The sequence below is a fragment of the Pongo pygmaeus genome, chromosome 11, assembly GCF_028885625.2.
Source record: "Pongo pygmaeus isolate AG05252 chromosome 11, NHGRI_mPonPyg2-v2.0_pri, whole genome shotgun sequence".
In the NCBI taxonomy this organism is placed as follows: domain Eukaryota; kingdom Metazoa; phylum Chordata; class Mammalia; order Primates; family Hominidae; genus Pongo; species Pongo pygmaeus.
Window position 1 is genome coordinate 91,084,462 of NC_072384.2, and position 22,147 is coordinate 91,106,608.

General features: G+C 36.7%; 1 protein-coding gene across 8 annotated transcripts in view; it reads right to left on the reverse strand.

The window, feature by feature from the left end:
• The window catches only part of STAT4 (signal transducer and activator of transcription 4), a 122,816-nt gene that overhangs the window by 70,711 nt on the left and 29,958 nt on the right, over positions 1–22,147 (reverse strand). The window lies entirely within an intron of this gene.

A 22,147-nucleotide genomic window follows, 5' to 3' on the forward strand; every position in this document is an offset into this window, starting at 1 on the left:
CTGAGAGAAATGGAAACTGTAGGGATTGCTAATAATTTATAAATAATAGGTTAGCGCCTAAATGACCTGTACGTCAACTGTGGGCATGAGGATGGCCCAGAACCACTTCCAAAACTGTGAATCATGGATTTGACTTGCAGGTACACAGAGTCATACTGCAAAGTAGTCTTTGGGCTGGTCTGAAATGAAAATCACTATCATGTTTATATTTAAAATGACCTTTTCTTTCAGGGCCACTCTGGAAAAGATGCTAACACCTACAGGTGAGATTTGTTCCCCAAGCATCAGAGCCTTTTCTGCTTACTGGTTTTGGCTTCCATGACTATTTCTACCTCTAGCTTCCATCAAAATGTATTTGTCTCATCCCCTCAGTACCTTGCTTATTTGGAGCTAATTAGTCGGATATATTGACCTCTTTCTCCTATCATCTTGGATAAAAATCATATTTATATATTTGATTATATAAATATGTAAATTTTTATATTCACACATAAATTTTTATATTCATATTATGTAAAATATATGTGACTTTATATATTTTATAACCTCTGGGCTTGATAATGGACTTGACACCCTGAACCAGCAGCATGTCAACAGGCCTTTGCGGTGACATGGTTTACCCAGAAAAATGGACTGGAGAGTCCTCAGGACTGGAGGTCCGAAGTCAAGGGTTTTAGAACATGTACTGTCATTAACTATGACATTTTTTTTAAGCCACTTTTACCTCTTTTAGCTTTGATTTCCGCTCCTGTCAAATGTCTACCCTGCCTTTCTCTCCTAAGGGGTGAGAAACAAGTGGGATGTTCATAAGATCATAATCATTAAATAAAGGTCAATTATATTTTTCTCTGATTGCGGAAGTAAAAATGTTCTTTGCAGAAAAAATTTTAAATGCAAAATCACTAAGATTGATAAAAATAACTAAGAAAAAATCACCCATAATCACAAGATCTGGAGACAACTGATGTTAACATTTTTATACGGACCCATTTGGTTTATTATCTCTGTGTGCATTTTTATAAACACTTATGTACACTTTAAAAATTCAGAGCATACTCGGTGTATCATTATGTATCTGCTTTTTCATTTAATTGGTAATTAATACTTCAATGTCATTAAAATTTGTTCAACAACACTATTTTATTTTATTTTGTTTAAAAGGAATAAAAGAATGGCCACTCCATAAGCCAACAATATTTTAGCCCTAATCTAATAAATTATCCACTGTTGATGTTTAGATTACCTTTAATTTTTTTGCCATCAAAATGCAATGACATATTCTTGGTTAAACCAACCTCATTAAATTATAGCATTTACATCTCATTCATTTATGGTTTTCATATTTGATGTCAGAAAACTGAGAAATGTGTTAAAGTGTCCTACTACTGGTCGTTTCTTTTTGTATTTATAATTTTTACTTTACATGTTGAGTTAATATTACTTGGTACAAAGTGATCCAAGGGTGTTCACTTGAAATTGTCACTTTACAGTATTACAATATTTGTTCTGGTTATTGCTTTTGGGCTGGAATTTGACATTATCTAACAACCTCATAGTTTTAAGTATTAACTGAGATATGACATGTCCTTAGGACTAAATTAATGTCAGCTATTGTATCTCATTTCTATTTTATTATTATGTCATTATTACATAACATATAGTGACCATATTTTCTTTTTGTCTTCATTAGTTTGATATATCTTTGCCCAACCTTTTTTTTTTTTTTGAACTCTTCTAATACTTCATTTTAGGTGGTTAGTTATAAACAGAATGTGGTTGAATTCTGTTTTAATTTTAACCCATTTATGCCTGAGGTTGCAACTTTTTGAATTTTGGCAATCAGACATTGGCGATGACCTTTAGCAGCAGGATATAAATAACTCCCACATGCTTACCGTTCCAATAATGGAACACTAGGCGTAAATGGGCAATGTGAGAATTTTCTTATTTTTAACAAGAGCAGTTAATCCACTCACATGCATTGCTATATTTAATTTAGTTTTACTTTGTCATTTGTTTTATTATTATTTTCTTTGCTTGTCCTTTGCTATATAGTCTATTCCTCTTTTGCTCTTCTCTACTATTTTGGAAGGTATTTATACAATTGTTCATGCTTATAGCAATTGCCACTGAATTTATCCAAAGTATTTTTGCACCCAGTGGTTCACAACCTTGTTTTTATCACAACTGCCAGGTAGATAACCTCACATTCACTACAAGCTCCTCCTACTGAGCAGGCTACTGAGCTCTGCTTTATGCACAATTCCCACTTGCACTATCTCCAATTTCACCATTTTCACTTGCACCAATCACAATCCACAATGAATGCATGAAACTGCCATTGAAACCTAATTTTTGTTGTCTGGAGTAAAAGTTAAGCTTTTGAAGTTTCCATGTCAAGATAAGGAATTGAACATACTTTAATCAAATCTCTCAAGTCGACAGTGACAGGCTTTCTTTGTTAACTCAGGAAAGTCTTCTAAAATATACTTTCAGTTGTCATTTTTGTTCCTTCCATTTACTTTTGTCTCCATCAATTATCTGCGTGTTGGCGCTTCTGTATCTCATTTCCATATACTATTTTATTTCATATCACTACATGATGTGCTTTAACTGTGACATCCATGTATCATCCATATTCCACGGTATCAACTATGCCCAATATGGATTTAATTCTACTCCTGTTTCTTTCTTTCTCACCATAGAATCCTTTCCTATCCTAGTCACAACCTCTCTCTTTTCATATCATTCTTTAAAATTTTTCGTTTTAACCCATTTGCTCCTTTTAGTTTTCTGCTCCTATTTTAAACACACAGTTTCCTGGAAAGCCTTCATAAGATGGACTAGATCATTTTCAGAAGTATGTTGTTCTTCTCATTTTTAAGATATGTTTGCCAGTCTCTTGTTATGTGGAATTTTTTTTAGGTCCCAGGCATGTGTCTTTAGGCAATGTTTCATTAGAGGAAAGTGGGGTTGACTTCCTGACTTAGTTTTACTTGCCTGATATTGATGTAGGTTTCACTCATGTTCTGGACTTAAATTCCCAGTAATCTTAGGCTTCAATGCTGTGTGTGTTTGCCTTTTTGTCTTCTTATGTATTATATCTAAAAGTCTGGAGAAATTTTTATATCCAATTATAAACCTGAAGTCCTTATTATCAAAGTCAAGAGCATGAATTCCAGGCACTGTGGCAGAAAAAGGATATCTTCAGGGAGCTAAATCTCTTATCAGAATCCATAAAAGCAAAATTTAAAAGTCCAAATTCTCTTAATCATAGAGTTGGTCCTATTTCAAGGTGAAGCATAATTTAATTTTTTAAAAATGGTAGTCATTATTATGGTTACCAAGAAAAACAAATTAGATTTTAATATATGGTGTCCTCTTCATTCTTATGAGAATTAAATAAAAAGAATATACAAGTATTTTCCCTATTTCAACATACAACACAGTTTGTGGTTTTCTATATTTCCCTTTTTCATATTATTTTAATTCTTTGACTTTTAAAAAGTCTCATTGAGCTACTAATATCTTTAATGTCTATTATTCTCTATTTTAACTTGAAGGAAATTGCTCAGACAATGGGACATCTACAGTTTTTTCCCTAGCTTATCTACATTTATCATCACCCTGGTCTTTAAAAATAGATGTAGCTTCATTTGCACATTTCTGATGAGCAACCAAGGTTTGAGACTATGAGTAATAGGCTGGTAAGTGTTCTAGGTATCAAGGCCTTTGTGACAGCTTTTTGATGTAAAATACTAAAGAAATAACCATACAATCCCCATTTTGTGAAAAAATATATCTATTCATCTCTAATACATTTAAAAAGACAAGAAAAAATATACTAAAGTATCAACAGTGGTTGCAAATCTGGATGATAGAATTATGGATAATTATTTTTTTATTTTTGTCCTTCATTTTCCAAATTTCTTATAATTAATTTGCATTACTTGTATAATTTTTAAAAACACTCTTTTTTAACTGAACAAAGCTTTGATAATAAAGAAGTTAAACTAATGAATTAGTTTTTCCCATGTTTAGTTCTCACTAACATTTATTTTCCAGGAGAAGATGAGGTAATATTGTAGATAAAAAGCTTTAGAATCAGTGTTCATTTTCTGTTCAATTACCAAAAAGATTAAATTCACAATAGGCATATATGAAGAAGATTTTGCCATACAGACTCACACTGTGTTTTTAAATTTGAAGATTTAATAGACCAGAAAACTGCCATAGAAGTCTTTGAAGCTGAAATAAACTTCTCAACTTTTGATTTTGCTAAATAAGTATATATTAAATAAAGCTCCACAACCACCATACACATCATCATCATTTTATAAAACATAAAACACTCCTCCCCGTATGATTTGAAAGGATATGTATTGTCAAAGAATAAACAATGATCCTTTAAAGGGAATTTTGACTTTGCAAAAATTCCCTCTATTACTCTTTTATTTTGCTGCCAACTGGTAAAAACTTTATTAAGGATGGGTCCTGGCTGGTGTTTGAGACCTTCTGAACTAAGACTGAGACCACCTGGTGCTTGAGCAGAAAAAAGTCCCAGTGGCCCATCTTATCTGGCCCCACAGAGACAGGGTAACTGTTGGAATAGGGGAAGCTGTTTAAAAAGGAAAGGTATGATCAGACTTGGCATTATTTTCAGGGAGAAGGCCTGTTATACCCAAGGCTTTTTAGATTCATCACAGGCTCTGTGGATAAAAATACAAAATAAAAGACATATTTAAATCCCCATATAATAAATAACAGATCGTGGGAAATTGTTTTCAAAGTCTAACACTGTGATAGATAACTAGCTGGAATCCATCTCTTCTCACCCCTTGTACCACTACCCTCCTTTGTAGCCTGGCTTGTCACCATCTTCCTCGTTCCCTGCTTTTGCCCTCGCTCACCAGAAGGTTACTCTCGACATGGCAGCCAGGGTGATCCTGTTGAAATCCAAGATGAATCATGCCATTCCTCTACCCAAAACCTTGCAATGATTTCTCATTTCAAAATAAAAGCCAAAGCCTTTGCATTGTTCTACCCACACCAAATTCATGAAGGGATGACACATACAGTATGCAACCTATGCATGTTTGCTTGTTCTTTTTAAAAAGGTGGTCTTTACAGCTATAGACTCCTCTCTCCTGATTATGAGTATATCAGATTATTTTAAACAGTATTATTTGTCTTTTACATTATATTGTCTTTCAGAGTACTAAAATTCATATCCACTGTATAAAATATATAAAACACAGCAAAAGCATAAGTAGAAAAATAAAAAGCCAGTCTTCATTTTACCCACTAAAGATAAGCATTGGTAACATTTTAATATATTTCCTTCCAGTTTTAAAAATTTAAAATCAGGATAGAGTTTGTATTCCGTAGTTTTCACTTAATGTATTTCCATATCATTAGTCTTCAAAAACACAATGTTGAATAAATGCATGGTACTGAATTATCTGACTTGGTCAGATGAACCTATGAAGTCATTTCTCTGTCATGGACAGTTAGGCAGTTCCTGATTTCTAAGTATAATATTTAATTATCCTCGCCGATGGATATGAACTGAAAATAAATTACCCCAAGTTCTGGAGCATGTTGGCATCAGCACAGGGGCCTTGTGGAGGATCTGAGATTGTGGGTACCTCACTGGGATTTGCTGTGAAGACGACAGGGGAAAGAGCAGGGGCTGAAGAGGGACCTTGCAGTGGCTTTTCTGTTACTAAGGAATTTTGGTCAGGTCATTACCTCCTCAACTGAGTCATCAGTAATATTAAGAGTTTAATTAAATGTCATTAGAATTCCTTCTTTCTTAATTTTTCTGTTCTGTTGTCAGCCTATCTCATGCTTAAAATAAATTAGCCATCCATCAGAATACAGACGTTGCAAAAGAAACCGTAACCCTTGGGATCTCATTTGTGCTTTTGTGGCTTTTTTGGCAAATAAATCACTAGGTACTTGGAACTTTTCGAACTCGGCAGAAGACAAATCAAAACATATGCCTATTTCTGTTTAAGCTTCATGGTGTAGTGTCTGCTTAGAAAAAAAAATTAGGCCGGGCGCGGTGGCTCATGCCTGTAATCCCAGCACTTTGGGATGCTGAGGCGAGTAGATCACCTGAGGTCAGGAGTTCGAGTCTGCCCAACGTGGTGAAATCCCGTCTCTACTAAAAATACAAAAAATTAGCTGGGTGTGGTGGCACATGCCTGTAGTCCCAGCTACTTGGGAGGCTGAGGCAGGAGAATCGCTTGAACCTGGGAGGCGGAGGTTGCAGATGACACCACTGCACTCCAGCCTGGGCGACAGAGTGAGACTCCATCTCAAAAATAAAATAAAATAAAAATAAAATAAAATAAAATGTACTCAATTTGAATAGCTCTTTGGGGAAAAATGTGCATGAGTCAAGAAATCATTTTAGAAACAGTGAACATAACAGCCTTCAGGAACAGAGGAAGACTGCACAACCCTGTAAGAGGGCGACCTATTAGAATTAGGGCAGATCCTGTTGTTAGGAATCTTATAGTATGTGGAGAAAACCTGTTTTCATAAGGTAATATTTCTGTAATACTCTAGGTGAGAAGGATACTGTAAAGTAAATTGAGCAAGAATGTTGCTGTCTGGGGAGGAGAGATATTGTATGTTTGGTGATAACATTTGGATTGTCAGTCAAGTGATATTTGGACTTGATAGACACATGTATGAAATTCAAGTACTCTACACATTAATGCCAGCTATAGAAACGCATGGTTGCGTGAAATGAAATATAGATGTTCTTACACAGTGTCTAGTGAGATTAGTAAGATGAAAAATGGTTAAAAGCTTCAGGGATTGAGCTGTCTTGTTTTGTGAGGTCTTTGGTGTGATAGTAGTCATTTTATCCCCAGAGTCAAACCTAGCATGCTGACCTCAATATGTACTTGAAGCATGTTTACTGACTGAAATCCAGAGTCCATCTTTATTTCTTCCTTACAATTTTCCTGCCTGTTAACAATCTTAAAGAAAAATATTTATAAAATAACATTTATTGAGCACTTTCTGAGTGTCAGGCACCACACTAAGCTCTTAACTGAATTGTCATTTGGTCCCCACAACAGCCCTATAGTAATGGGCATAATACTATTACTATCCCCATTTTACACAGAAGATAAAGAGAGCAAGGTGCAGGGGAGGCTGGGGTTATGTAACTTGCCCAAAATCATGTTGCTAATAAGTCTGAGGCAGGGTTTTAACCCCAGGTGTCTGATCTGCAGACCCATGTAGAGTTAAACATTATGCTATTACCCTTAAATTCTGTGTCCATCTTTTGGTTTTGATGTAGTGTTTTGTTTGCAGGGTTAGCAAATATGGCGTCAGTTTACAGGCCAAGTGAAAACATTCAGGACATAATTTATTTTTTCAACCCAGATTACTACCATACCTTCCTGAAGTCCTAACATATGGTCACAGGAAGAGAATCTCAATGATAGCTTTCATTTTTCAGCAAGTATTTATTATGTGAAGAAGTCCTAACATTTCTATAGGATGAAGGGCCCAAAGTTTCTACAGAACATTTCTTTCATTGATGCCCATATTTTACAAAATGGAGTAATTTTCATGATCTCTGAAAACTATTATTATAATCCTTGATGCACACCGAGGATGAAAGAAAGACATTATCCATTGTCGGCCGGGTGCAGTGGCTCACGCCTGTAATCCCAGCACTTTGGGAGGCCTAGGCAGGTGGATCACCTGAGGTCAGGAGTTCAAGACCAGCCAGGTCAACATGGCGAAACCCCATCTCTACTAAAAATAGAAAAATTTGCCAGACATGGTAGCATGCATCTGTAATCCCAGCTACTTGGGATATTGAGACAGGAGAATCTGTTGAACCCGGGAGGTAGAGATTACAGTGAGCCGAGATTGCGCCACTATGCTCCAGCCTGGGTGACAGATTGAAACCCTATCTCAAAAAAAAACAGACATTATCATTGTTTACCTTACAGAGAAGTAACAGAAAATAAGAGAACTTAGTGAGAAAAAAGTAAACATTATAACTATAAACTTGATAGTGACAGTCTTGTTCATTAAAGATGAACATCCTCTTGAAAACAGATTCTTTCACTTGCACATATGATGTGTTGAGAAACAGATTCAGAAACTGACTTTGAAGTGTTCAGGACAAATAAGTGAAATATGAAATGAAGAGGAGGTGGTGGTGGGGGAAGAAGAAAAGGGACAGGTGAAACAGTGCTTATTTCACTTCAGCACTTCATGCATGCAAGTTATACAGAGCTTAAAAGCAGATGGATTTTTCTTACTTAGAAAAGGAAACCTTTTGGTCAACATCAGCAAAACGGTGATGAATAGGTTAAAAGGAGAAAACAAGTGCATGCTCTGGGACCGTGATTCTGTGGTTGGGCCTGACAGATTTAAACCAGCTAAATGGTCACAGCCAAAATAAGTGCTATTCACTAATGGAAACCTCCCTAAATTTCTAAAACACTGTGTACATGCCCTTCAAAATTTGATAAAGATTCACTAACAAAATAGTTTTTCTTAATTGAATTTTCCATGTCTACTACACTTTCTGAAAAATAAAACTGTTTGCGTGACAAACCTTTTTTCCACTTGGCAAAAACAGAAGCCTCTTGGTTTCTACTGGAAAAATTACAAATTATTAGCTTTATTTACTTTCCTATTTATCAAAGGCACTTGCCAACTATCTGAATTGTTCACACACCTGTAAGGATTAGCAATGCACTAGTAAGTGTATCTGCTACTCAGAAGAGAAGAATTTTAGATGTTTGCTGAGTGCTTTCACTGATTTCCTGTGGGTCACACGGCATCACTAGGTGGCAGGGGGAATTATCTCCATTTCTACAAGTGAAAAACAGAGGCCAAAAGGAAATTCTATCCATTTTGATGAAAAATCTCTCAATTTTTCAAAGAAACATAAAATATAATGACAGGTTTTTTTTGTTGTTGTTGTTGTTGTTTTTTTTTTTTTTTAAAGACAAGCGGGGAAGCCAGAGTGATGAGTTCCATTTGTATAGCTAAGAAGAGAATGTCTCCTTCAGGCATTCACTCAGCAAATATCTGCTGAACACCTACTATATCCAAGGTTCTGTGTTCGGTCTATTCCCTCTCTTATCTCATGTAGTCTGCCTTCAAATAATTCAGAAACATAGATGCTATGAATTCACCAGTTCACACATGGGAAAATTGAGGATTTGTGAAATGAGGTGGCTTTGTTGGGGTCATATGCCTTGTTAAAGGCTGACCTGGAACTCAAACCAGGTCAAAGCCCCTCCAGAAGGCTTTCAGTAGTGTAGGGAGAAGTTTAAGCATTTTAATGATCCTTCTTTAATGTTTTAGCTTGCATTAGATTTCTCTTATTCCAGTGGTACTTAGAATGTTTTCATTCTATTATTTCCCATGTCTATCCCTCAAAATGAATCCCACTGTTGGTTTTATGTGATCATTTTTTAACTCAGCATGGTCAATTTTCTAAGCACTTCAAGTCTCCAAGGGTCCCATGATGGGGCTCCCTGGCAACTGCTTTGGGCAACTCACAACTGCAGGGTACTTGGTTTACTAATTACCTCCTTTGAGGGAATATCAACGCTCTACCTAGTCTAAACAGTCCCTTAAGGCTGTTAGGTTTCCCAGGGGCCCCCATTCATTGAGAAAGGCCACAATATGCAAACTCCTGGTTTCCAATATGAGTTGTCACCTCCCACCTAGGATCCAACCACTGCACCTTCCACGGGGCCCTGCATCAGATGCTGGCCGCACAGCAGCTTCAACCACTTGAGGAAACACTACTTCATGTCCCTATGGAAACATGACCACAAAACCGTTCCTCAGTCTGCACAAACGTAGATTTGTGTTGATGCCAGTGCTAGGAAGAAAAGGTCTTCTTCAGGCCTTTATTCAACAATATTCAGGTTTCAGCTATGTGTCTAGCTCTGTGATCGGTGTTGGGAAGCATATGGAAGTTCCCAGGGAGGCTAAAGTCCTCAAAATAAGGGACATGGGAGGAGCTAGCACTGGGGAATAACATTTATAAGTGCCTTCTATATGCCTCGTGCTCGCACATATCATCTCATTCAAAGCCTACCGTAGCCCTTCAAGATAGCTATTATTCCTATTTTACGGGCGGGGAAACAGGCTGAGGGAAGCCAGATGCTAGCCTATCTGACATCCATGGGTATCTCTAATATACCATTTGGAGCTGGGTGTCATATTAATTCCAATCTGAAAGTCTGAAAAAGACTTTTCTTTTATCTTTCTTTAAAGTGCTTTTTGTTTCGTGGTATACATGTATCCAAGGTGGGGAATTTATTGGCCACTTATAACTATATTGCCAAGGAGAAAATGCATGAATTTCAGTTGATGCAACCGAAGTACCGTATCACTGAGTTTGTAAAATTTATAGCACTACATTGAATTATATTTTATTTTTTAATTTTTGTTTGTTTGTTTTTTTTTTTGAGACCAAGTCTCCCTTTGTCATCCAGGCTGGAGTGCAGTGGCGCAGTCTCGGCTCACTGCAACCTCCGCCTCCTGGGTTCAAGCGATTCCCCTGCCTCAGCCTCCTGAGTTGCTGGGATTACAGGCGGGTGACACCAGGCCCAGTGAATTTTTTTGTATTTTTAGTAGAGACGAGGTTTCATCATGTTGCCCAGGCTGGTATTGAACTCCTGAGCTCAGGCGATCCACTTGCTTCGGCCTCCCAAAGTGCTGGGATTACAGGCATAAGCCACCACTGCCAGTGAATTATATTTTAAATATAAAATTTCAAATGTAGAATATGACATATAAAAAGCAAAAATATAGATTTTATATGCATGCATGCAAGAGTCAGATTTCAAAATTAATTTAAGACGGGAGTGATGTCATATCTGGGGGACAATGCCTTATCCTTTTCCTCTCTTCTACTTAACTTCTTATCCCATTCTTTTTCAATTTAGAGATATGGTTAACATTTTAGGAAGACATGCATAACAAATTTTAAAGTAAATATAAATTAAGAAGCAGAATATTAACAATTTAAGAATATAATTTGCTTTTTCAGTTCTTGAATATTTCAGAGTATAACTTTTTTTCAAATGATCATAAATAAACAAGCTGTAGTATATCCTTACAATGGAACACTACTCAGTAATAAAAAGAAACGAACACTTGATTCATGCAAAAATGTGGATGAATCTTGAAATAATTATGCAGAGTGAAAGAAGCCAGTTAAAAAGAAGTGCATGGGGCCGAGTGTGATGGCTCATGCCTGTAATCCCAACACTTTGGGAGGCTGAGGCATGAAGATGTTTTGAAGCCAGGAGTTAGAGACCAGCCCGGGCAACATAGTAAGACCCCAGCTCTATGAAAATTAAAAATAAATACAAAATTAACCAGGAATGGTGGTGCTCGCCTGTAGTGCCAGCTCTCAAGAGGCTGAGTGGGAGGAGTGCTTGAACCCAGGAATTTGAGGCCGCAGTGAGCTCTGATTGCATTACTGCATTCAAGCCTGAGCAACAGAGAAAGACCCTATCTGTTAGAAAAAAAGAAAGGAGTGCATACTGTATGATTCTAATTAGAGTGAACTCTAGAAAATGCACCCTAATCTATAGTGAACAATAGCAGATCAACGGCTGCCTGGGGCTGGCAGGCAGAGCACAGAGAGGTAGGAGGGAGGGATTACGAAGGGACATGAGGAAACTTTCAAGGATGCTGGATATTTTTATTATCTTGATTGTGATAATGGTTTCATGGATGTATACTTATGTCAAAACTTGTCAGATTGTACACTTTAAATATATATTTATTGTATGTCATTATACCTCTGTAAGGTTGTTAGAAATTATCATAAACTACATGTTTTTGGAGAAATATAAAGACAAAATTTGGAGAAATTACCTACATGTATGTAACATTTGGGGCGTAGACTCTGAATTCAAAAAAAACCAAATCATATTCAAATTATCTCATTTCCTAGCTATATGACCTTGGGCAACAGCGTGACCTTTCCAAGCCTCAGTTCCCTCATCTGTAAAATGGAGGAAATAACATTACATACCTGCCAGGATTGTTGTGAGGATATAATGAGGTAATGAAAGTAGCACTGTGTACCAGTGTATCTAGTAGTAAATGGTCATCATTGTTCTAAGCTGCATATATGCAAATGGATGAATACATATGAGTATATGTATGCATATATATTTTTTACTAAAACATGTCCTGTGGCACAATCTATATGTAGTATGGGATAATGATGAAACCAAAAGAAGCAATGAATCAATCTAAGAAAAAGGAAGCTTTTGTTATTACTGTTATTACTTTCCCAAGTACGATCTCATTTTTGACAACTTTGTGAGGTGTTATTATTACTCCGTTTCTGCAGTGAGGAACACTGAAGCCTAGGGAGGGGAAGGTCGCCCAGTTACCAATGGTAGATGTGGAAGCAGAACAATGACGCTCTGTCTTCAAGTCTAGAGCTCTTTGGACAAACTATAGAAGGAAAATTCAGGATAATTTCTTGAAAGCAATAATTATTCTGTGACTCAGAATTAGACATAAAATATTCAGTCCTATAATAGAACAAATATATTAAGAAAAAGAATCTTTTAGCCCTGCACTGTACTACTGGTTCACTCTGCTCCCTAGCAGGAAGGGCATTCCCATAGCTCTCTGCTGTTCTTGCCCATCTGGGAATACTCACATGAGTAGGGCAAGTGGGCCCATCATTTGTGCTGGTCTAAGCTCCCCATGTCTCATTGCTTTCCTGCCTCTGTGTCTTTGCCTACATGGTGTTGCCCACTTGTAACACCTGCTCACACCTTTGCTTATGAAGATCCTGCCCATACAATTACAGCCAGTGCTGGCAGACATTACTGGTGCCACTCATTCATTTGTTCCACAAATTTGTACCGAACAACAATTATTGCCAGGCACTGATCTGACTGCTGTGAGTAATCGCACCGAACAAGCATTATCTCTCCTATTTTTTCCTTCTTTGCATCTGAACTTGTCTCTTAGTACCTATATTACAGTTGTTCCTTTGATCTTGAGAGCTCAAACAGGGTTATAGTTCAGAGCTTGGGACACAGGAGAAAGCACTTTTTCAAATTTATTAGATTGAAGCGAAGGAAAAGTGCTGCATTTGACAGAATGAAACAGCATTGGATATAAATAATGCTCAAAAACTTATACAAGGTAGTCAAACTTGAAGAAGGCTGAATTGGTTTAAGAGATTCAAGGAAACTTTTGGCTTCACAGGGAGATGTAAGAAGGCAATTAGGTACCATTAGGGCCAAATTTGTTTTTTGTCGTCATGCGGAAGAAAGATTAAAAAGGTTAAAGATGAAATTTAGAGAGTTTTCCAAATTGGAGTTTCAGCAAAAGGAGCAGGGAAATAGGAGAAAAAATAATTACGGAAACCAATGTAAAGAAAATCTGTGAAAATTCCTTATTTTTTAAAAGTACACTTTTTGTACAGGGAGTACTCCCAAGAGTAGCAGAGAACATTATAGAAATGTTACAAAAATAGAGAAAGTGATTTATATAAAGAACATGTTTTCATATGTATCATTTTTGATATGCCTCTCCCTTCTGCTCAACCACCACAGACAGGAGGTTCCCCTAGAGTTTATGGCTGATCAAATCTGATGTTTAAAATACATGGTTTCTGAAGAAAACTGTGGTCTGATCTAAGATGTGATATACAGGAAGCTGCTGTTATAATTTAATCTGGGCCATAATTGTTTTACAACTTAGGTAGCTTTTTAGACTTAGTGTATCTAACTGAATTGTGCTAGAGACAGGAAAAATTTTCAGTGAACGTAATGAAAAGCTCAACCCTTAAGTGTTACAGTATTCAATACTAAACTGCTAAAATAATTTTAAAGTTGGCCAAGGCATAAAATTTATAGCCTGAAGTCTTACCAAAATCATGGTAATGAGACCATAAATCAATAGAATGTCCCTAAAAATAAATTTTGCTGGTTATTTGTTGCATACATATTATTATTAAGGTTCCTTGCATATCTAAAATGTTATTTTCCTTATGCATATGGTATATAATAAGTATAATAAGTGGATACTGTGGTACATTTTGTGTGCAGTATAGAATAGTGGTGAAAGCAAAAGAAGAAATGATATATTAAAAATAAGCATTTCAGTATCGTTTTTCTTACTGTTCTATTCTCACCTCCTCCGTTAAGTTTAACAGGAAGTCACAACTCTCAGTTGCATAACTTGTGTTTTCCATTCTCTGCATATTTTTCAGCTGAGCAGTTATTAGAAATATGAAGTAACTTCAAGTGACAACACCATCATGACACATCCTATCAAAAGTGACGTCACTTTTGTCTATAATCAAAGCACTGGGGCTCTCCTACCAAATCATTTCACTTGCCATAGGGCCACTGCTGTAGATCATGCTTCTTTACGGGCTGCAGAGCTGGGGGTTGCCTTTGGAGTAGAGAGACAGCAATTACGAACGTTGAAGAGGATGGAGTTCTGCTTTCAATTCAGCTCAGCAGCCACATAATCTATTGTTGAAGCAGTGGGAAGGTATGTTCCTACCCTCGCAGGCAAAATTTCACAGACTTTTATGTGTTGTCATTATTGCCACTGTTATTTTTTTGTTTCCAGAACTGATGTACTGAACTGCACATTAGTTTTCGTGATAAAAAAGGTAAATTTGTTTTTTCCTCTATATTCGGTATTTTGATTTTTTTTACAACAAATATGAAAGTGTGTTACTTTTATAAACAGAAAAAAAGTATCTGTTTTTCAATTCTCCCAACACTTATGGAGGGTCTGCTATATGCCACACACTGTGCTGAGTATTGGGAATACAAAGTTGAAAGAGATAATTCCACCTCCAGGTCATTTCATCAAAAACCCATTCACCAAGAATCCATTTGTCAAGGTGATTCCTGGTCCTTTGTTCTCAAAAACTCACAGGCTAAAAGAAAACACAGACATGCAAGCAGTCATGAGATGTCTGCTTCATTGGTGATGAACAAAGCTATTGTTCAAGGCTCAGAGAGGAAAATAATTCTTTGGAGGTTAGGAATGGATCCAATGAAATAAAGCAACCTTGGTGTCTCACACTAGGAGACATAGCTTCATAAGAGGGGTGTGGGTTGGATTCCATCACCCACTTGTCCTTCTGCCTAGTTCATTTGTGCAAGACATAACCTGTCAACCATGCTTCAATGCCTTGGAGAACTCTACTGTTTTGAAAACATCTGCTTTGGTCTTGATGCTATCTTATCAGATTCTGCAAAAGCTGACCAGCCATTTCCATTGTGTCTCATCAGGTCCTTAGTCACCTACGACAATTGAACAGAATGCTCCTCCAACAAGCAAAATCACAATAGCTTGTTTCCAATCAGAATCTTAGGTTACATTAAGTATCTGGGTGATTCAGCTGGTACCTGACCTCAGTCCTCAGAAATATTGACTTTCCGTCAATGCATAGACAGTGAAGAATAAATTGTGTATTTTCTTGTATATGTTATTCCAGGATTATATTCATCAATAAACTTCAATTTGGGGGGTGGGGAAGAATCCAAAAATGTACTCTTATTCTAAATACTAGGTCCTCTTTCTGACTATTCAAGTAGGGCTACTTACAGAAGGCCAGACACAACTGTGTCTATTCTAAATTACTTCTTACTTCTTGCAGGAGTAAGGTATTAGTCATATGGTACGTTTGGTTGAAATGAACATTATGACCACAGAAAAAACTTAGAATGTGTTGGATTATCAGAAAAACTTCATTTGCTTGAATTGTGCTCTGCTCATTACATGGAATGCTTTGGTAAGGGCCGTGATGGACAGAGTCAATGGTACTCCTCAATTCCCAATGTGAAGCTAAGATCACATATGTACCCTTTGTTCACTGATGCTGACAAGAGGGAATTGGTTTGATAATACAGTGCTTTTACACCTATGATATGGCACCACCTTCTCTGCAGAATCATATCACCTGTTACATTTCATCCTAAATTAATGCCCTTGTCAGCTGGTCTTGTGGCTGTGCAATTACTTTGCAAGCTAAAATTTAGATAAAGAAGAATCAGCCTAGTTATAATAAAATAGCCCAAGGAAAGTTGAGAAATGCTAATTCAAGCCTAGAAAATAATCTTCTAATAAAATCAGTGTAGATTCACAATAAATTAAAAGGAATAACCTTATAGATTTAGAATTTTTTTTAAAAGCATATTGCATGAAATGTAGACAAAGGTGGCATGCTTTAGCAACAGTCCATCCCACTTAACTTTCTTGGTTAAAGCAGGACACCACTGAAGGCTGCTTGAAGACTCAGCTCCAGTATAATTACTTGCAATTACTTATTTAATTACTGTTCTCTTTGGTTCATTACATACATCATGGGCAGGAGACACCTCTGTCTTACTGCCTGTTGTATCCCAACATCAGAAGTGTTCCTGGCAGAGAAACTCCCCAACATATACTTGTTGAATGAATAAATGACTGAAAGTAAATTTACTCAAATGTCTCAGAAATGACAAGATGCTTGAGGTGGACAGTAAATAAATCTTTGGGAATCCATCGATTCCACTAAGAAAGCAACTCAAATATCCCTCCCGTTGGAGTGGCAAAGAATAATGAAATATATGTGAGATCTCCATGTGATTCTTTTTGCATTACTTTGAGCAGAGTCTCAATCCTGGCTACATCTTACAATCACCTGGGGAGCTTTACAAAATTCAATAGGAAGAGAATCTCTGGAGTGGGGCTGAGCATGGCTAATTTTCAAATGTGTTATTAGGGATTCTAATAAAGCAGGCAATGCTGAGAACACTGAGTGTGGGGCATTCTTTCCCAAACTTGTCTGATTATTAGAATTACCTGAGCTGCTCAGTCCCACAACAAATCAAAAATGGTATCAAGGGATTTTCATCTTTGCCAGTTTGGAAGACAAAAAGTAGCTTTTATTTTAGCAGAGAAACACAAGTTTCTAATAGCTTAAGGCTGTTCTGACTTCAAATTTCAAAGACTTGCCATTGCATCTAATTTAGTGCCAACACAAATGTAATTTATTGCAGGATTATCTTCCAGGACATCCTCGGGCATTTCTTCTTGTCCTAAAATAATACTTCTACAACTCTCATTAGACTCTATCTTTATTACTGTAAGTTGATTCTCATCTATCTAAAGTAATTGCAGCATGTGATTAAGTGTCAGGATGAGTTGTTTGGACACTAAGTGCTGTGGGAGTGCAGAGGAGAGAAAACTCGATGTGGATTTTAATGACACATAGAGCAGGACGTGGGCTGCAACTTGAAGGATGGTTGGGGGAGTAGGAAACTGCATCCTGGGCAGAGGGCATTGCAAGCAATGAGCAGAGTCCATTCTAAGAATACAAAATACCCAGATCCTAAATCCACCATTGCTTATTTTTCTTCCGATGCCTGGATGCATCCCTCCTTTGTGAGCTCCCTGAATCCTACTTCTCCGAGCCACATTCCCAAATTTCACCTTTGACCTATTCAGTCAGAATTAGAAATGGGGGGGGGGGGGAATCTACACTTTTAACAAGTTCCCCAAGTGATTTTTGTAATGAAACACAAACTGAGAAGGATGTATCTATCTACACTGTTCAAGAGGAAGATAGATGGGACACAGTATCCTCCAAAGAGAACCATATGCAACAAACCAACACTTCTATCAAAATAAATCAGACCTGGCGTTTTTCATCTATCAAACTGGCAAAGATTAAAACACTTTATACCACTCATGTTGATGATGGAATGAGATTTTACGCACTGCTGGTGGGAATGTGAATTGGCACGTTACTAAAGGACAATTTGGCAATTCTTATAAAAAGCCTTAACATTTTTCACACCCTTTGACATAGCAATTGCACTTTTAGAAATTTATCCTAAGGCTGTGGTCTCAACCTTGGCAGTTTATCAGAATCACTTGTGAAGCTTTATGAACTGCAGATTTCTGGGTCGCATTCCTTTGAGATTCTGGGAGTGAAGTCTGGGAATCTGTTGAATCTGTTTGTTTGTTTTTTAATACTAATATAATCGGGGCCTATTTTTTAAAAGTTCAAGTAATAGAAAAATCAAAAATTGGTGAGATCTTCATCTTTCACTTCCTCCCTTGATTCCCTGCAGGTAATCATACTAGACATTGTTTTGTGTTTTTTCATTTGATAACATAATATAGTCATTATTCCATTTCAGTGTATTCAGATATAATTTTTAATAGTGCTATAAGTTGCATGGAGATACTTCAATGTATTTAATCAATGTGGACATTTAAGAATAGACTTTTTAAGATAATTTTTGCATTTTATTATGAATAATACAATGATCATTCTTGAATGTATATCCTTTCCTTTATCTATGTGAGAATTTCTGTAGGATAATTATCTAGAAATGGAATTGCTTTGTCACATTAAACTTGGATTGTTATGATCGTTTCTTGAGTTGGGGCCTCACTCTGTAGACCAGGCTAGAGTGCAGTGGCTTGATCATAGCTCACTGCAACCTCAAACTCTTGGGCTCAGGTGATGCTCCCACCTTAGCTTCTCACGGAGCTGGAAGTAAATGTGCATGCCACCATGCCTGGCTAAGTTTTTCTATTTTTTGTTTTTGGAAATATGAGGTATCACTATGTTGCCCAGACTGGCCTTGAACTCCTGGCCTCAAGTAATTCTCCTACCTTGGCCTCCCAAAGTACTGGGATGACAGGTTTGAGCCACGATGCCCAGCCGAACACAACTGGTTTTGATGCACAGAGTTAAGACCTATGGTTCTGACAAAATAATCACAAATATGAATGAAATTTTAACAATAGGTATGTGTACTTCACCTGTGTATATTGGTGAAAAACTAAAAAATTAATAAATGTCCAATTAGTAGGTGAATTAAAATATGCTATAAAGGGTATTTAATGGCATGGAAAGATGTTGACTAAGTGAATGTATAGAGCTTAGGAAGGAGACTCTAAAACAATATTAATTTTAAAATAAGTTAATATTGGCAGGAAATATACTATAATGTTCATAGTGGTTTTCGGTTAAACACAGAATTACAGATTCTTTTTGCACATCTATATTTTCTAAACTTTGTTGGGTATGTAACACATCGGTAATAAAAAAGTTATTTAATAATCAATAAATATGATACTAAACTGCATTATCAAAAAGATATGACCCACAAGAACTCAGAGATGAGCCCCCTACATAGCTTAGCATTCATGTGGTTTGATGCCCAATAGTTTATCAGAGTTGGCCACCTTTGAGAGAAGACTTGAAACCAAAGTTGTTCACCTGCTTATCAAAAGGCCTTACGTAGAACACTTTACCAGGTACATGTTCTTTCATTCATCATCAAAGTTGGAGATTAGAATCCATGTTTATCTAGCTTTTTAGTAGAGTTAAAAAGTTATAGACTTGGGAAATTAATAGTCCTCAAAATACAGTTTCTGTCTTCTAATGTATAAATGAGTATTTTTTAAAAGATGAGATAATGTTCTTCCATTCATTGATAAATTCTTTTGCTCACTAAGTGAACAATGGGAAAATGTGTTTAATTTACAGCAGCAGTGACAAAAGGAGGAAGTTCCTGATGATATTGGTAAGGGTTTGGAAAGGCTACGGAGTCTGTTCATGCAATATTGTTCCCTAGAGATTTTAATAACAGGAAATAGATTGAGGTGGTTCTACTGTGCTTTAAAAACCAAAGGATGGGACACCCTGGGGGTCATTCTTTGCCCTTTGACTTCTTGCTGGTCGATAAGAATATAGGAGAGGAGAATGAGTTGTTTTAGATACCAATTATGGCACTTTAAAATAATTTAAAATACATGTGAGACTTTTAATTTCATTGTGCTTATAAAGATAGAATGGAGTAAAAATGGAAAAGGAATGCCCGTTTCCAGAGGGCTAGTTAAATTATGGTACATTCATAAGATGTGAAAGACTTACCTAAGAGCACTGTAAAGCATTGCTAAGAGAAATTGAAGACCTGAATAAATGAAAAGATGTTTCGTGTTTATGAGTTGGAAGATTCAAAATTATTAAGATGTCATTTTTTTTTCCCAAAATGATCTATAGATTTAGTGTAATCCCAATGAAAATCCCTGCAGGTTTATTTGTTGAAATTGTCAAGCTACTACTAATATTTATATGAAAATTCCAAGGATCAAGAAAAATCGAGGCAATTTTGAAGGAGAACAAGGTTTCTAGACTTTTACTATCATATATCAAGACTACAAATCTATGATAGTTATCTATAATGTGGTATAGGTGCAGGGAGAGACAAATAGACTAACATACTAGAGACTCACATAAATAAAAGTCCCCAGATTCGTGTCAAAAACACCACTGCAGTGCAATGAGGAAGGGATGATGATTTCAAGAAATGGCTCTGGGTCAATTAGATAACCACATGGATCACTTCTCAGCCTTTTGGCTAAGGTCAAGTGTAGTATCCACATGGAAAAAGCCTACTTTACCCCTATTCTCATTCCAGATATAAAAGGCATCCAATGGATCATAGTCCTAAATGTAAAAGATTAAAACACTAAAGTCCCAGAAGAAAACCTAAAAGAATGTTATGATCTACGGCAAGCAAAGTTTCTTTAAAAAAAGACACAAAGAAAGGTAACATTTTAAAAAATTGAAAAATTGAGCCTCAATTAAAACTAAGAACTGTTGTTCATCAAAAGACACCATGTAGAGGAGACTGAAAAGGTAAGGCACAGTGTAGAAGACATTAGCAATACATATATCTGACAAAGACCCACTTGGAATATGTAAATAATTAAAAATTAATAAAACAGAGACAGACAAAAAAATTTTAAATGGTCAAAAAGCCTAGGCAACATACGGAGACCCTGCCTCTACAAAAATAAAAATAGAAAAATAAAAAAATTAACCAGGTATGGTGGCATGCACCTGTGGTCCCAGCTACTAAGAAGGCTGAGGTGGGAGGGTGACTTAAGCCTGGGAAGTTGAGACTGCAGTGAGCCGTGATTGAGCCACTGCACTCCAGCATGGGTGACAGAGGAAGACCTTGTCTCAACCAATCAATAGGCAAAAGAATTCAAGAGGTACTTTAAAAAAAGAGGATATTTCTGAGGGCTCTGTTCTGTTCCATTGGTCTATATTTCTGTTTCAGTACCACACATCTACAACCATCTGATCTTTGACAAACCTGACAAAAACAAGAAATGGGAAAGGATTCCCTATCTAATAAATGGTGCTGGGAAAACTGGCTAGCCATATGTAGAAAGCTGAAACTGGATCCCTTCCTTACACCTTAAACAAAAATTAATTCAAGATGGATTAAAGACTTAAATGTTAGACCTAAAACCATAAAAACCCTAGAAGAAAACCTAGGCAATACCATTCAGGACATAGGCATGGGCAAGGACTTCATGTCTAAAACACCAAAAGCAATGGCAACAAAAGCCAAAATTGACAAATGGGATCTAATTAAACTAAAGAGCTTCTGCACAGCAAAAGAAACTACCATCAGAGTGAACAGGCAACCTACAGAATGGGAGAAAAGTTTTGCAATCTACTCATCTGACAAAGGGCTAATATCCAGAATCTACAAAGAACTCAAACAAACTTACAAGAAAAAAACAAACAACCCCATCAACAAGTGGGCGAAGGATATGAACAGACACTTCTCAAAAGAAGACATTTATGCAGCCAAAAAACACATGAAAAAATGCTCATCATCACTGGCCATCAGAGAAATGCAAATCAAAACTACAATGAGATACCATCTCACACCAGTTAGAATGGCAATCATTAAAAAGTCAGGAAAAAACAGGTGCTGGAGAGGATATGAAGAAATAGGAACACTTTTACACTGATGGTGGGACTGTAAACTAGTTCAACCATTATGGAAGACAGTGTGGCGATTCCTCAAGGATCTAGAACTAGAAATACCGTTTGACCCAGCCATCCCATTACTGGGTATACACCCAAAGGATTATACATCATGCTGCTATAAAGACAAATGCACACGTATGTTCATTGTGGCACTATTCACAACAACAAAGACTTGGAACCAACCCAAATGTCCATCAGTGATAGACTGGATTAAGAAAATGTGGCACATATACACCATGGAATACTATGCAGCCATAAAAAGGATGAGTTCATGTC